Source organism: Lampetra fluviatilis, chromosome 1, assembly GCF_964198595.1.
Source record: "Lampetra fluviatilis chromosome 1, kcLamFluv1.1, whole genome shotgun sequence".
Lineage (NCBI taxonomy): Eukaryota > Metazoa > Chordata > Hyperoartia > Petromyzontiformes > Petromyzontidae > Lampetra > Lampetra fluviatilis.
Window position 1 is genome coordinate 40,336,326 of NC_136275.1, and position 17,862 is coordinate 40,354,187.

General features: G+C 44.4%; 1 protein-coding gene across 1 annotated transcript in view; it reads left to right on the forward strand.

Moving 5' to 3' along the window:
* Window positions 1-494: 494 nt before the first annotated feature.
* Window positions 495-17,862, forward strand: part of RHBDF1 (rhomboid 5 homolog 1) — a 46,051-nt gene continuing 28,683 nt past the window's right edge. The window contains exon 1 of the mRNA XM_078862826.1: window positions 495-905. The gene's annotated coding sequence lies outside the window, so the exon portion shown is untranslated. The remainder of the gene's footprint in view (window positions 906-17,862) is intronic.

The following is a 17,862-nucleotide window of genomic DNA, read 5'->3' on the forward strand; positions in this document are numbered from 1 at the left end:
TTACAGACTGCCAACAATCTAAATGTTCAATATGTGTACAAAAAAAGCACGCTCCTTTTGTAGCTGTAACCGTTATCGAAGTGCGAGTTCACGGCATGTCTTTGCGAGACAAGATTCTTCTGTGGGACTTCTGGACAGGAATGCTGCCCGGTTAGGGGACAACCTTAAAACAGGTCTGTGAAAAGTCACTTAGCGACGTGGTTGCAGGGGAGAGAGAGAGAGACAGAGAGCGAGGGGTGGGTGGGGTGTGTGTGTGTGGGTTGGGGTGTGTGTGCGTGTGGAGCGTACGGACGAGGAGGGCTTCCCACATGAGTCATCGAGTGCATGTGACAGCCCGCGTCTGGCGGCCGGTATGTGCATTTGTGAATGGGGAAATAGGAGGAGCCCGTGCGAGCAACTGCTGCCACCCAGAGCACACGCGTGGTTTGGGTCCTTCCCCTCGCGGGCTCGGCCCAGCCACTCGCAACCCAAGCAGGAAGGGAAAACGAAGCAGCAGCAGAAGAAGAAAAAGAAATAAAATATTTAATGAAAAGTTCCATGGCCTAGGCACTCCCCCCTCCCCAAACTCATGGTCCGTGAGTGAGGCTCGTTGTGCTCAAGGCTCCCGGTGTTCCACCCCGTCGCCACGCGCACGGGGCAGCATCATCCTGTGCTGCAGCCACTCCACCCGCTCACCCCTCTCGTGGCAACCGGGGCCAGTCCGGACTGGCCCAAGCAAGAGCAGCGTGCTGCTGCTGCTGTACGACCGACAGGGAGAGCGAGAGAGCGAGAGAGAGCCACGTCTCGGGGCCTAAGTTGCCAGCGTTCAACAACGACAAACTCAAGGATGAAAGCAGAGCTGTACACGGCGAGGCGAAGGTGACGCGAACCTCAGCGAAAGACCCCCAAGGCTCTGCCGGACGGAGGTGAGTAGCCCAGAGTCTGCTGCTGCTGATGCTGCCTGCTCTTCTCTCTCTCTCTGTCCGTCTCTCGTCACGGAGTCGCCTCGAACTTGACGGCACTTTGACTTACAGCATTCTCAAAGTTGACTGCCAAGTAGGTAAGCGTGGCTTGTTGAGTTACTACACTGCGCGTCCTAACCGTCCTGAGATTCCCTATCGCTGCGGGGTATAAAGTGTTCTTCGTTGCGTTTGTAAAAGCTTAGGTGGCACGTGTGCGCGCGTGTGAGTGTTTAACCGGCTTTCACATCAAAGAGCAAAGTCATTCAGTGGCGAGCACACCGGGCGTGTACGCGGGGCTGAAGCCACCGCTGTGCATGGTCGAGTGTCAACTTCACTCGATCCAAAGTCACACTCGTTAGCTGCTTGTCGCACACTTGGACACAAGGTGACACACACACACTCACTCTCGTTGGAGTTTATCGTAAGGCGAGCGTTGTGTTGACAGCCGCACACCGATGTTGCGAAACTCCCTTCTCCCCGAGGTTGCCCCACACCCCCTGGATCGTCGGGGAAAGGGGGGCAAATCGCCATCTGTTTCCATCTGTGCGGGGACAGGGCGTTGCGCCTTCGCGCGTGTGAGGTTTCTCCTGCCACCTGCATAGGCACTCGTTAATTGGGTGGAAACAGCTTAGAATTAAGCCGAATCAAGTACCTTCCTGAAATAAATATCCCACGACGCAGTTGTTACTTTCCTGGATAAATACGTAAATTATAATAATTGAGTTCCGAGGTGATGCACGGTATTATGAATTCATGAACACAGCACGGTGGTGAAATACTAATCCTCCATAATGTATTCGGTGTCTAATAATCGCACCGTTCCATATTCATCTGCAATACAATTGCAAAATGTCTCGCATGAGACTTTTTGCCCAACAAAAATAGAATGTTACCCCAACAGTTGAATCGTCGTTCCATATGTTAAAATGTACATCTGAGTCAAATGATCGTTGCCCCTAGGACAAAGGTCAGTGCATTGTAATTCTCTGCTCGCCACGATGGGAGGGCCACACATCGTATTTTCTTGAAAATGTCCACTCGAGAGAAGTATTAAAGTCCACTTTGTCATCTCAAATGTTACAACTCCCGGGGATTGTTCTTGCCTAGGCATTGCCAGCTCGTGTTTGCTCTTAAAACGTAAAGTGACAGACATATCATGCCTTCTCACTTGTGAAAGTACCTCGAATTAAAGGTCACGTTCGCGACCCCATTACCCATGGCTCCTCGTTTCCACGGGAGCCAGCGTTTGTGAAAACTCATCTGGCCCCTAATATTCACAATGAAGGTTTCTTGGGTTAGATCTCTCAAGTATAAATGTGTCGTTAACCCAACACCACCCGATACAGCGAACCGGCAAGGTTCGTCACGTAAACAAAACGTGCCAATTCGTTATTAGTGCAGCCCACCGGTGTGTTGGAGAGTCAACTCACAACATTTTTACAATTTGTGAGTATTGAGATGTTTCGCTGGTAATTACATCCAGCATCATCGGGCAATTTTGCAGAATTGTGGCAACATTGTAACTGTTGTGGATACACTCTCCAACACACCGGTGGGCTGAAAAAATAACGAATTGGCACGGTTTATTTTACGTGCCAAACCTTAAATTTTGATTTAAAGCTTTCGTGACTGCAGGGATTCATATTCTTGGTTCTTTCGGTAAAGTCACGTAGAAGGGAAATAATAAAATAACATAAATATAAAATATATTGTTTTATACTTATATTATTTTATTATTTCCCTATATAAAACAATATTGTTTAATATTTATATTATTTTATCATTCTACGTGACTTTACCGAAAGCACCAATAATATGTGACAAACCTTATTGGCTGTTTCGGGTGGCGGCGGGTTAACGACACATTTTCACTAACGCGATCTAACCCAAAAAAAACTTGTATTATGAATAATATTGGTCACGAAAGCCGACGTGTCAAACTGGCTCCTAATATCCCTACCATCAGAAATTCTCTTTGCAGATAAGTGGAGTAAAATTAGTGGATAACATCGCAGATAATAGGATCCGCAATGTCCGTCCCCCACATCACGGCGGATAAGAGGAGCTCAACTTTGGTATGCTCTAGGAGTAGTAAGTGTGTGAAACCACATGGATTTGTTGGGAACCTGAAAACGATCCCCAAATTGGAATTTTTGTATAGGCCCTAACTATGGAATGTAATTATCCCAAATATTATACGCAAAAACACAAAGCCATACAGAAAACTAGATTATTGTTCTGATATGACATCATTGAAGTGGCAGAAAAACAAAGGGGTTTAGCTCCCTTGCTGTTAAAGGTTGAGTAATTGGTTCAAGCACACCCAGACCACCCCCACACAATCTCTTAAATTCCACATTAACAACCACGGACTGTGAGTGACCCAAGATTGTGTGTGTCTGGCCAAAGTTGACGCTTGGCACTTAACACAGTTATGTCAGTAACAGTTTTGACAACAATTAGTGTCTTGGAATTATATAAATGTGTTGCTAAAGTCCAACTTGGCTTTGATGGGTTTTTTTTTACCTTTGGGTTGTAGCATGTTGTTTGTCTGGCACAGCAATCCGACGTTTCGGCTTCACGTGCTTGGAAAGCTTCCTTAGAGGAGAGCTCAGTTTCGGACGAAGTTCTCGGGCATGTGGAGGGAAATGTCATAAAATCGTGCCGAACACGGGGCATAAACTCAGACCCATCGCACGGCACATACGGCACAATCGCGCTAACCTACGGCAATTAATACTTCCTGCATGTTGATAATGTCGGCTATTAATAAAAAAAATTGCTTCTAACCTACTACAGTAAGTTACGTTGGCAGTCATTGGCACATAAACAAACATGCACGCCTCAAGCAATCGGAATGCTAATACAAACACAAATGTCAACAACAGAGTAGATTGCAATCTCAGAATAGGGTTCATCCAGACCGCGTTGGTCCGAGTGACAATTCCTGCTGTTGCAACAAACTTCTCGGTCAGTGCAGGGCAGTGTCTGCTGGAAGCTGCCTGTTTTAAGTTTTGTTATGTCAGCCTGTTTCTGTTCCAACGTCAGGGATGGAGGCGGGTGTGTCACAGTGGTGAGCGACCCGAGTTTGAATCCTGACCATGGCTGACATCAGTGTCAAGTGATGTGGGAACTGTTCTCGCACCACTCCTTCACCAACGCACACCGATCCGTGTGGTGAAGCCTCGTCAATAAAACCCCAGAACAACAAAGTGTTGGGAGGCCTGATTCCACTGGTGAATTGGGAATGACTAGATTTGCATCGTACATATATGTCGTGTGTATATATACGCACACGTAGAGGTACTGGGTAAGCCAATATTAGTACATGGGGGAGCAGTGGTGCAGTGGTTGGTACACTCTGTTACGAAGCCGGCGAATCTGAACTCGCCCTTCACCTATCTGCATAGACCAGCATGGGGAAGTATGATCAAGCAATCCTCACCACCATCACGGCACAGGGAGGACCTTCATTTGCAGTGTATGGAAAAAGGGCTGAACATTGTTATACATTTAATAAACATACAAACATACACACATTTGCCACTAAAAACATTGCAATCCATAAACTGACCAATTAAATTTAATTACATTTTCCTCTTTTTAGGTGATGGGACTTTTTAACTTGCATGATTGCACAGTGCATACCTTGTCATAACCCCGCGTGGAGTTGCACTAAATGCCGTATTACTAAACATTTATGAAAGCCAGCAGCACATGGGCCTGGGAACTTTAAACATCGTCATGAGTGACTTCCTTTGGTACATTACGCATCGACTAAATTTCGTTCTTTCACTGCCACTGCCCCGAAGACTGACCACAGCGTGCGTGTGTGCCGAAACACGTGTGCGCCGAAACACGTGTGTGCTGTTAAAGTCTGCGTTATGGCCATCGGTGCTCTTGGCATTTGTTTGACAAACAATTACAGAGACGAGTGGCTGCTGTACATTCCCAGACAGCGGTCTCTTTTTAATGTGAACAATTCATGATTTAGTCCAAATAGAAAATAACCCTCGATTGTTTTCGGATTAGTACCCCACGTGTTGTCCAGCACGTTGTCCGACGTTTTGCTCCACGTACCGGCAATTTCTTAATTTCCTGAAGGGGATCTGAGCTCGTGACGAACAGCGCGCAGGCCAACCCTAAAAGCACCGTAGAAGAACTGTACAACACAACCGCGGAAACCTCGAGTAGCGACCGTGGAAGTTATCCGTGCACATGAATCCGTGTAACGTTTTACGGAGCACCATCGAAATGTGCACTGGACATGTAATTGACTCATAACAGCTTTGAAAGGTTTTACATTTTCACCATTTAAAGTCGAGTAATAGAGGGCAACTGAAAGGATGGCTTGTGAATGTAATAATATTCTTGGTTTCACACCTGATGATGATTGCTTGTGTTGCAGTCGAAACGTCGTGAGAATTTTTATTGTTTTGTATTTATTTATTTCCCTTCTACGTGACTTTACCGAAAGAACCAAGAATATGAATCCCTGCAGTCACGAAAGCTTTAAATCAAAATTTAATGTAATAATAATTGATTAACAATGGTCGAACAGCTTTCCGTCAATTCACGGCCAGGCGAACGCCTCCCCATGCTCTGTCAACCATGGGGGGTTAATTTGACCGTACTTCACCGTGCTGGGTCAGTGCCGGTTGTTGAAATTGACAGGAGGGGGGGAACGGGGTAGCCCAGGACCGGTTCTCGCCGCTGACGTTCGCCTTGTCCGAGATAGAACTCGGTTCGTCGGGTTCACAGCAGCAGTGCAGTAGCCAGCGCGCTATCGCTTCAGCCTGGCAGGTTTCGGTTACGTAACCCAGAGAATGGCACGCGCCAGCTACCACATTCCATAACAGTTGTATCATAACGCATTCGTTCAATAATCATGCCAACTTATTGAATCGGAAAAGGCTCGTCGAGTTTCGAGATTCTCGAAGCAAAACGTTCTTGCACTGGCACGTGTGGCTGCTTCCATGAGTAAGTGCTTGGCTTGGCGTGGGAGGAAACCGATGCACAGTAGGTGGGGAGGGTAAACTGAAGCATTCCAGGAGTAACGATCGAAGTTTCCCATCTCCTGGGCACCTCGCTCCAACAACACCCGGCAATGCCAGGCAGTCTCCCACCAATGTACCAACGAGGCCCAATGCGAGAGAGAGAGTGGGTGCTTTTAAGGCGATTGGGGAGAATGTGAAACCAAATGATGGATTATTTTGTGACCTAGACACGTGTGTTTATTCCTAGATTTGAAGCTTTCGTGACTGCAAGGATTCATATTCTTAGGTTTTTTCGATAAAGTCACGTAGGTAAAAAATAAAAATAAAAATTAATAAAAGTAAAATTAAAATAAAAATCACGACGTTTCGGAGGCAACACAAGCTTCCACGTGTGCTTGACGGTTGTCAGTTGGACTCTCATTCAAACAACAATTGTGCTGGTCAAAACACTACGTAAAGTTTACCAGAAGTTATAGTTTCCGCTGGTACCAGTTCAACCATGCTCAGGATTTCATGACAAGGGCCCTTTCCTGTTCCGTAAGTGTCCTTTATAAAATTCCACCGGGCAGTATAAATAGAAAGCCTGCAATTCGTCGATTGGCCGGTTGCGTAAGAAGGGGAAACGTTGTGGCTACTCCAACCTCTTCCAAACCGTCAGCCCGTCGTGGAAGTGTAGGCCAATTACCCACTACAGGAGCTTATTAAGTCCTGCCATTTTCCCCAATGTTATCCCGATTATAGCTAGCGGGGGTCACGGTGGCTAGGAGATGTTAACTAACTCGCCTGGTATACAGGAGGTCGTGGGTTTGATCCCAACCCTGACGCCTGCTGCTGTATATTTGGAGTGTGCTTGTCTCTCTCTCTCCGCGTGGTCACGTGGATTTTTCCCTCCACATTTAAGCCACATAGCCCATAGCCGTCCAGTAGTGACATGAGCAAGCAATTGCAGGGCTGCACATTTAGTCTTCATTTTATGATATGCTCATGTTATGTGTAAGCCAATTGAGCATACATATATATAAAACCATTCAATAAAACACCTTATGTGGTGAATTACATTTTTAGCTGCCACTCCATTATTATTCTTCACCTTCGATCTGCCATCCAGCGATGCGTCTTGCCCAAGCCCAACTTTTCTTAGTAGTCGGGAGAATACCATTCATCTGCGTGTGTTCTCTCATCCGTGTGTTCCTTCCGCCTCTGTGATGCCAGGCATGCATCTGTACATACTTCTTTGCACACTTTTCAGTTTTTGTAAGGTTTGTTGTTGTGAATAACCATTTTGTTGAACCACATGTTCAACGTCTATGGCAAGGCGCCATAGATTAATGCGCCGATTCGTATGTTCAGTTAAAAGTGGAATCCTCAACGTAAACCAATTTGCGAATATTCTTTGAGGTTTGTGTAAATAAAGGAAGACTTGTTTATTAATTAATTTCTAATCAGATGAGTTTGGGGTGGGGGGTTACAGAAACTTGATTTTGACAGCTCACCCTCCTCAGCTTCCTCACGAGTGGCTGCGATCATCAATGTGCCATCTGTGCAGCTGATGATGAACATGCCTTCACGCACCCACACCCCCTGCTGCGGTCACCCAGATTACCAGCGGTGTGGCACATGGTGCCAATGCCACCGCAATGCTTGTGCCATACCTTGCTGCCACCAGGGCCGTATTTTCCAATCGGTTGCAGAAGGCACTGTGCCCAAAACTAAAAGGGCCTAAAAAAAATCGACCTATGTTCTTTGTTTGTATGATAAAAAATGGCACCAAGATGTCTTTTTGAATAAATATATTTATAGATAGGAAGTATAGACACAATGTCTATTCAAAGAGGCAGAGTTATTAAAATGTCAATCGTTTTTTTTTCATCAGGTGAGAGAGAAATTTACACCGGAGGTGAACTTTTGGAGATTTTTGTTCATTGTAAGATTCGCAACAACATCTTCAAATTGTGTTTTTCGCACAATCTCATTGTCAATAGAGAGCAGTGCAAGGGAAGGACGAGGCGTTATCACTGAATTCATCACTGAAGGCCTACGAAACAGAAGTGCCTAGGGTCTACAAGAACCTTAATTCGGCCCTGCATACCACGGCACTGTTTACCAATCTTATAATGTGGCAACGAATGCATGACAATCTACAGTAACACCTCTGGAGATAGTTACCCAGATAGTTGCCAATGTATCCGTGACCCAATTTAATTAACTAAATATATTAACAATTTACTTCCTCATTTACAATGTACAGTATATAACTATTTAATAAGGAAACGTGTAGAACTGTAGATCGCATGACATTAACAGTGAAAATATCCTCTTTCTTATGAGCGGTATGTATGAAGCATGATATATTATGATATGCTAAAGTATAACATTTGTACTCAATATGTGAGTTGGTTACTCGGCTACAGTATTTCAGTTTTTTGAAGGGTATTTTATCTGTAGTTTATGACATTACATTGCATTGTTTTACTATTTACTGGAGTATGGGGGGATATAAACTTACATTCATGTCTGGTATTTATTTTACATACACAACATAATCAACCCTTTTGACGAACGGAATACTGCAATGTAATAGTTACATTAGATAATGCGATACACTCGTGCTAAAAAAAAAACATCACCTCCGCAATAGATAAGCCTACATTATCACAACATTATTATTATCATAGATTTAACTTACTACAGCAGACAAGCTGGTACCAACCCATCCTAAGGACATTCATCTTTTTCCCCTCTCAGCCTGCAGTTACTATAAATATAAACTTCTTTGAGTGGCCTAAAGCCGTCCAACACCGTGTCACTTGTTTGACTTGCCGTTTCGCCCCAAATGAACATTTGTGAAAGAGCTTCATAGCTCATCGGATTCCTCCTGCAGTGTAAATACAGATTCTGATTGTGACATGAGGTGGAGCCAGCGCTGTGCTCTGTCTGCCACGGAGGGCACCACTCACAGTGATTTGGTCATCTTTCTTTGGCTTAGGTCAAAGGTCACGGCTCATACGTAGCTTATCATCACTAACATGGATTTTGGTTTTGTTTTGATTAGAGCACATCCATCCTCCACTCTCAATGATGAAAATTGACTCAATTGAGTTCTGTGACTGCCAAATTCATTTTCTAAAATAACCAGGAACAATAATCGATGTCTGCGTAATGTAATGACACATCCTCGTGACCCACAGCTCCCTTCTAGCAGTCGACTTGTTATGTTTAACGTGGTATTGGTATGTGTAGCATTTCGAGAATGATGAGCCAGGGTCTATTCCAGATGCCACACATTTATTGAATGGCTACAATCTACATTTTTGTCTTGCGGGTATGTATGTATGTATGTTGAACTTCTTACCGCACGTAGCCAACCGTGCTGATCGGAGGTGCGGGGCACTTAACAAAGGCTATTTCCATAACACTTGTATATTCATGAAACCATCATTAAAACTTACAAAAAATTTAAGTCCGTTGCCCTATAACACATTTACAAGTAAATCTCAAGCCAGGGTAACGATCTTTCCTTTAACAATAACAAAATAACTTATGTTCAGCTAACTGCGTGCGAGAGCAGGCGTTGCAACTGGATTGCAACATAACATTGACGTTTCATGTTTCGGGTGCATTCCTGCACCCGAACCATGAAACGACAATGTTACTGGCAGGACCTCAACACTGCAGTCACGCAGGATTTTCAGCAGTTACAAACGATAGCCGCTGGGAATTAATCATGCGCTAATGACTCCTTTTAAACAATCTAAAAAGGGCTTTCACGTTTTAGTCCCTTTAAATACACACGTTGCCACACGTGTGTATGTAGAACTTCTTTCGCACCGTACATAGCCAACTGTGCTAATCGGAGGTGCGGGGGAAAGGACAACAATCTAAAACACAAAGCAGTTCTAAAGAAATGAGTTTGCAATTTAGATGATGATTTAAAAGTGCACGGCGCCCAGTAGCTTCCGAATATCGGAAGGAAGAGCATTCCAGACGGCCGCAGAAGCGCATGAGAAAGCGAGCTTTGCGGCGACCGCCTTGGCTCGATGGCCAGCCAAAAGCCACCGAAGTAATATGCTAAATCCTGTGTGTAGCGTTTCCTATCGAAGCAATGCACGCTCGCGGTGAAGATCACCTGTCTCTCCCAGCCAGACCACCCCATGGCATGGGTATCTTCATTTATAATGCATAGTTCACGACACCAACCGCCAATGCTGTACCTCCACAAGCACACACACACGCACGCGCTATGATGCAGTGCTGCACGTCCCAAGAGAAAACATATATTTATTATAAACACACCTAAAATGATCCCTTTAAAAAAATAACTGTGCAATGAACGCATGGGTGTTAGTCGCACAGTTGATGGAGGCAACTTTACACTATGAGACAATGGGCACGTGAGCGTAAGTGCAGATACATCTCGGAAAGGACTCGGGATATGTGGGCTATATGAGCAACGTGCAAAATATTGTATTTGTAGCAGTGTGGTTTGTACGTCATCGACTGTAATTACAAGGCTATAGAGTCGTCAGAGATTAAAAGTCAAGAGTTATTACTATGCTTGAAATTATAGTTCCGCCACGTTTGAATGCCAATGCTGTCATGAAAAGTAACAGCCACCAAAGTAATATTTTGCGTGTGGGCTGATACGCCCGCACGCGCGCGTGTGTGTGTGTATGGTGGAGGGGGCATACATTGTTGAGGTGCGCATGCTGTACTGCAAATCGCACTCGTACGGCTTCAACTTCCGGACGTGAACAAGAGTGGCCGATGGAATTCCACCTGGTCCTGGGCCACCCCAAGGAAAATCCGCCAAAGGTGTCTCGCTCACTTCTGGGTGGAAGGGCCTCCACTAGAGGGAGCTCTCGAGAGCCCCTCCACGAGGTATTTGGCCTACTCTTCCATGCCCGTAAAGACGTCTTGGAAGCGTTGGGAGTAGACCCGCTCTTCCCCACATTATTTTCCGATTGGCTCGCTGTGCTGTACCCAATTATACCGCGCGGTAGGCAGAGGAAGAGGGGTGGAGGTTGGGGTGTCTGTCATCGGCTAGCAGTGTGCGTGGCTGCGCGAGGGATACACTTCAATGTTGTGAGACCAGCTCTTTTTAAGCTGAAACAGGTTATCCAACTGTTGCATCCACTATCGAAACGTCACTCTTGATGTAAATGTGGGTGATAATACCCACTTGGGTATACCAGCATAGTGTCCAAATTCAGAGGGCCCACCCACCCCATCGTGCTCGCAAGATCCCTGCGCCCCGGGTCCATGGTGCCAGGAGTACAGGTGCACACCAAGCCTGACAATGCTCTTCTTTCACAAAAGCGGCCAAGATGAAAGGTAGCAGCTCTCTTACAGCACGTAAGTGTGTTGTTCTCGCCGTGCAGTCTGCATCAACATTAGTCACCGCTGGCTTTACAGAAATAGACCTCCGATGAAGCCAACAGATTACCGAGTCACTTGAAAAGTATGTAAATACTGTACGAGCTATAATTTACGCTCGGCTGTGTTGTTACAACCCACCCACAGTTTTAAAACGCGAGTGCACGTACGTTGAACTTCTTTCACAACGTACGTAGCCGTGCTGATCGGAGGTGCGGGGGAAGGGCAAGTGGCAGTCCGCGTGAATGATCAAGCCCAGCGTGAAAGAGTAGACCAAAGACCTTCTCGAGCTCCCTGTGGTAGTAATGGAGAGGGCCTCCCACCAGCAGTGGCTTGAGCAGCCAAGCGTCTGATCTGAGAAACGAGGGCAAAGGCATCACGCGGTCACCGAGGCTCGCCATGCCGTGCGTACGCCGATCGGGACCATTCATAAATAGCGACAACCATCCACCTGGAACGGGGAGCCGTTCGTGACCACTCGGACCCGTTAAATGGAATCTGAAAATGGTCACCGATTTAGCGGTTATTGTTTAACAGCCCCTAAGTTATTATAAACGACAAACACGAAGTGGTCACCATTTGTCGATGTTTTACTAAGCCCCCACATTCACGCTCCTTTTCAGATATTCTGAAACAGTTGCTTCTTTAAACGGCAGATATTTTCGTACGACCTCAATTTTTTCCAGATATGTCGAATGAGATGAAGTCACTCGCACAGATGTCTTTTATTTGATTTCACAATGTTATCAGTTTGGGAAATTTCCAAACTTGTGCTGCGCAGAACTGGTACTCGAATGCAATGACATGCCTGTTGATACGCCCAAGTATTTGAGATAGAGAATACACCTGGTTGGCAAGACCAATGGTGGTGGGGGAATAATCTAAGTCGAGATCACTGAAATTCCCAGCTAGCTATGAATGCATTTTACATCTATGCAACGAAATCGCAGCATTTAACGTGCGTACGTGCACGTCATGAATATATCGGTGTGCGTACCGTGTATACGCAATTTAACTGTACACACCTGACAAGCTTAACAGTAGTCGGTGTCACCCATCGTGCGTTGTGTGTCTCACATTGGTAGGCGCCACGTTTGGTGAGGAGCTAGCCGGTCCCTCCAACCCGACCGCCCATCGCTTCACCGCCATCACCTCTACCCATCTGCCGCCAATAACGTGTTCCAAGTGCATTGCACTTGACATTACACTTCATAGACTACATACAGTTTGAGACTGGACTGTCTCTGGTGTGGACCAATCAGTTTCATAGGCAATGCATATATTATCAGAGTTTGTGTTTTGTTTGCATTCTGACCACAAGTATTGTGGTTAATGCAGACATGATACCTTGTAAAAAGGTTTCAGTTTGGTGTTTTAACATCTTAACACCTGTTTTGTTGCCAGAAAAAAGGGGAAACCCTATTCTCAAATGTTGGTACTGGCAAAGGAGTTCCCATGATGTAGATAATATGTTCTAGTTAATGTATTATACATTCTAAAGCATGCGTTGCACACATGCATCATGCATGCAGTGGATCACAAACGTATAGAATTGGTTGCCTGCCTTTGTGAGTAGCCAAAGTGTAGATAGCTTGGATTTTACCATTGAGCGATTTCAAAACTGGAGCTCTGTGCATCGCTGTTACACGTTACTTTTATTCCTGAATTTTCACGTTTAATTTAAACTCAACTTAAACTGCCCTTTTTAAAAAATGTAGCACTTCCTTTTTTATTTACACTTCTGATTCCACGAATATTTTTTTATATGAGAGAAATTCAAATTAAATGTTTAGCATTTATCCCAGTTGCTGACTAGTCCCAAGTAGTCATGCAGCCTCTCACGTGATTAACGGGTAAAATACCTGTCAACCCCTTATCAGTGCCTACCTTATTGCAGGCCAATTCATATCTTACTGGTCACCCCGTGCCCCTTATGAATCTCAACGTTCATCCTACAAAGTCCCTTTACAAGGGAGACACACAAACAAATAGACAAAAACATTATTTTTGCTCGTATTGAAACGGCTGTACGCCGTACGGACCTGAAAACTCAATTTACCTGAAAACTCAATGTCCCTGTGCAAGAATACGGGGTAAACCGTACAGCTATGGGTAAATGTATTGCAGTGTTATGCAAAACAGTGCCTGTAATTCTGAGCTTTACAAATGGTCAGTATGCCAAAACTGATGTAAAAATCACAATATAATTTAGACACCACCAAGTGACTGAGCAATATATAACTGTAAAATAACATTTTTCAAAAACATAGAACATGAGTTTTTGTAGGTATTGCTATGATCCGTATTTGGTTGTGGGTTAGACAACATGGAAGTTTTGACAAAGTTATTGTCATCATCAACCCTCCACCACCCGACCAGATTGACACGATTACACAGATGTTCGTACATATGTACAGTGTGTTGAACTTCTTTGCACCGTACGTCACCAACCGTGCTAATTGGAGGCCATTGTATTGATACATTTCTCACTAATTAAGACTTCACTCCATTTCCGAGTTCATTGCTTGATGAAGCTCAAAATCAGCTTGAGTGAAACGTCACGTGACGTTGGCGATGTTCATGTCAGCCGTGGGAAGTCTGACGGCACCGGTGAGGAGCTTAATTGGTCAGAATTCGATCAAAACATTGACAACGTGCAAATTGCATCTTTGTAAATGATCGGATCATTAGGGTTTATTTGTAATAAATCGGCATTTTGCGACCCCCACTGCCACTGTGTAGCATATTATTACGTGCCAGGGACTCTATGAGATGATAGGACAATAGTCTGAGTCCATCATTGGCAATAAGTAACGGCAAAGCAGTTATAAGTGACTCACAGAATTGTGCGCAGTTTCGTATTCAGTTCACGACTTCCCTGAAGGCAAACTCCTTCAGCGAGCGCGATGCCGATCACACAACGCGGTTCGAATTCGACCCTCGATCGATGGCTGCGCCATCGCCACACACGCGTCGACTAAAAAGCGAGGGACAAGTCCTTACTTACTAACAACTCCTACGATTTTTCACTGCTGGAGGGGTTGCCCCCCCTAACTGAAAATCCTGGCTCCGCTATTGGGCAGAAGTACCTCAATCGGCGGATTTTTTTATGAGACAATTGTTAAACCGTTTTTCTCGGGGGGCAAAGGGGGCCACTTGTAATTATGAAATAGTTGGCCACTTAGGTAACCAAATTAAATGACCAGAGCCCGCGTGGCATTTAACGTTACATGAAGGGGCCGTTGCTTTTTAGCCACGCGACGTCTTCATTGCCTAACTTAAGACCACGGAGAAAACACAACATCTCAGTGTTGGCAAATGCGTTGCCTGCAAGGGTTGCGTGCCTGAAACACTCCATCCAACGTCAGGTCACGTTCCCACACGGCGCACACTTTTAGTTGAATTCAGCGCCGTAATTCGGAATGTATTTTTAAAATATATATTCACGCTTTTGCTGTAGTACGTGGACTGTACGGTACGTTGGTGTTTGCGAGTGGCGCTGGTCGCACAACGATTCGCGCACTGTAACCCTTAAACCCAGCGAGTTCTATTCCTGGCCACGACATACCACCGCTCACTGGACAGAGCAGTGATGTAAAGTCGAGCAACCCCCACTGCAACTTCCCCACCCAATCTGCTCCAGAGCCATGCCAGCCAAGCAGATATTCTTTCTTAATGCTCATGTGTTTGTTTGTTTTTTGTGTGTGCGGTCATTGGGGACCGGGCAAAGACCATCAGCTCGCTGCTTTTGAGAACCCAGTTTTTAAACCAGGTGGCCGATACCCACATTCAAACCCAGGATCAGAGTTATTCCACCTTAGCACTCTGACCTTTGAACCACCAACCACCTCAAAATCATAACATACCGTCTTTAAAACCGTGCACATGGATGATTAATTATTTTGTATTTACAAATGTTCTTTGTGTAGTAATTCGTTCGCATGACCACTTCCACCACTGTTCACCAATGTTAAGAACATAGATTCTTGAATTAAATTATAACCCCCAAATGTGACACCGTCGAATTACAAGGGCGAAATCTTACCAGATGTATTAGTAAAAAAAAATATAAGAATAAAAATAGAAACAATCAAATTAAATCACGACGTTTCGGAAGCAACACAAGCTTCCATCATCAGGTGGGATAACCATAGCAAAAAAACAAAAAATGACTGTACAGTATTTTTTTTTTTTCACCTACGTGACTTTACCGAAAGAACCAAAGAGTATGGATCCTTGCAGTCACGAAAACTTCAAATCTAGAAGATATTAGTCACTCGACGGTATATGCAGATGAGGGCCCCTCCACTACACGTCTTTCTTGTGTTGTTTGACCATACTTCACCAAGCTGGTCAGTGCGCGTAGACGATCAGAGGGCCCAAGGACCGGTTCAGATATTACTCGCCGCTGATGTTAGCCGTCACCAACAAATGTGCTGTGATTGTGCATGCACAATGTATGTATGTTGCACTTCTTTCGCACCGTAAGTAGCCAACCGTGCTAATCGGAGTTTCACTGTAGTGTGCTAACCACCGCACCACGACTCTCTCCTATTATGTACTCTATGAATATACGATAGAGTGATTTAGATATTTTGACTATATTCAAAATATCTAAAGTAAAAAATTGTTGAATCAGTGAGTGGTGTACGGCAGGGGTCCCCAACTCCCAGGCTACGGACTGGTACCAGTCCGTGGCCTGTTAGGAACCGGGCCGCACAGCAGCAGGAGGTGAGAGCGGTGAGTCCGCGCGTGGAACCCGCCCCCATTATATTATTGACCACTTCCATCCGCGCCTCTTTCCCGCACTGCGCACTGGTCACAGTCACAGTAAACCCACAAGCTGCTAACCCCTAGTAGCCACAATGAGTCAAAAAGAAACGTCGCTGGAGAGCTTCTTTGAAAAGGGGGAAAGACCCAATGATGAACCCCCCCCCACCCCCCGGTCCGTGAAAAAATTGTCTTCCACGAAACCGGTCCCTGGTGCCAAAAAGGTTTGGGGGCCGCTGGTGTGTCAAGGTGCCTACTTGAGTCCAATGCGTTTTATCTTCTTGGTTCTTTCGGTAAAGTCACGTAGAAGGGAAATAATAAAATAATGAAAATAAAACATAATAAAATACAATTCTCACGACGTTTCGGCCACAACGCAAGCAGCCGTCCTCAGGTGAAGAACAGGTCTGTCGGGAAGACAGCTGTCTTCTTTCCCTTCTACGTGACTTTACCGAAAGAACCAAGAAGATGAATCCCTGCAGTCACGAAAGCTTTACATCGAAATATATTTATATTATTTTATTATTTCCCTTCTACGTGACTTTACCGAAAGAACCAAGAAGATGAATCCCTGCAGTCACGAAAGCTTTACATCGAAATATATTTATATTATTTTATTATTTCCCTTCTACGTGACTTTACCGAAAGAACCAAGAAGATGAATCCCTGCAGTCACGAAAGCTTTACATCGAAATATATTTATATTATTTTATTATTTCCCTTCTACGTGACTTTACCGAAAGAACCAAGAAGATGAATCCCTGCAGTCACGAAAGCTTTACATCGAAATATATTTATATTATTTTATTATTTCCCTTCTACGTGACTTTACCGAAAGAACCAAGAAGATGAATCCCTGCAGTCACGAAAGCTTTACATCGAAATATATTAATATTATTTTATTATTTCCCTTCTACGTGACTTTACCGAAAGAACCAAGAAGATGAATCCCTGCAGTCACGAAAGCTTTACATCGAAATATATTTATATTATTTTATTATTTCCCTTCTACGTGACTTTACCGAAAGAACCAAGAAGATGAATCCCTGCAGTCACGAAAGCTTTACATCGAAATATATTTATATTATTTTATTATTTCCCTTCTACGTGACTTTACCGAAAGAACCAAGAAGATGAATCCCTGCAGTCACGAAAGCTTTACATCGAAATATATTTATATTATTTTATTATTTCCCTTCTACGTGACTTTACCGAAAGAACCAAGAAGATGAATCCCTGCAGTCACGAAAGCTTTACATCGAAATATATTTATATTATTTTATTATTTCCCTTCTACGTGACTTTACCGAAAGAACCAAGAAGATGAATCCCTGCAGTCACGAAAGCTTTACATCGAAATATATTTATATTATTTTATTATTTCCCTTCTACGTGACTTTACCGAAAGAACCAAGAAGATGAATCCCTGCAGTCACGAAAGCTTTACATCGAAATATATTTATATTATTTTATTGTTTCCCTTCTACGTGACTTTACCGAAAGAACCAAGAAGATGAATCCCTGCAGTCACGAAAGCTTTAAATCGAAATCCACTGCATTTGTCAGCCAGCCACCCGCATGGATATGCAGCCACTGTCGAACTCGACGGAGACATTGCATTGCTCACGGTCCACCTGTATTACACATCATCAATAGCCATGCTATATCCACTGCTGGATTAAGGTTAGCAGAAACTGTTGCCATCTATGTTCCAACTCGTCGTTTTACAGGCGTCTGTGTAATCAATATAGCACTTAAGCGGATCAATCTCTTTTAATATT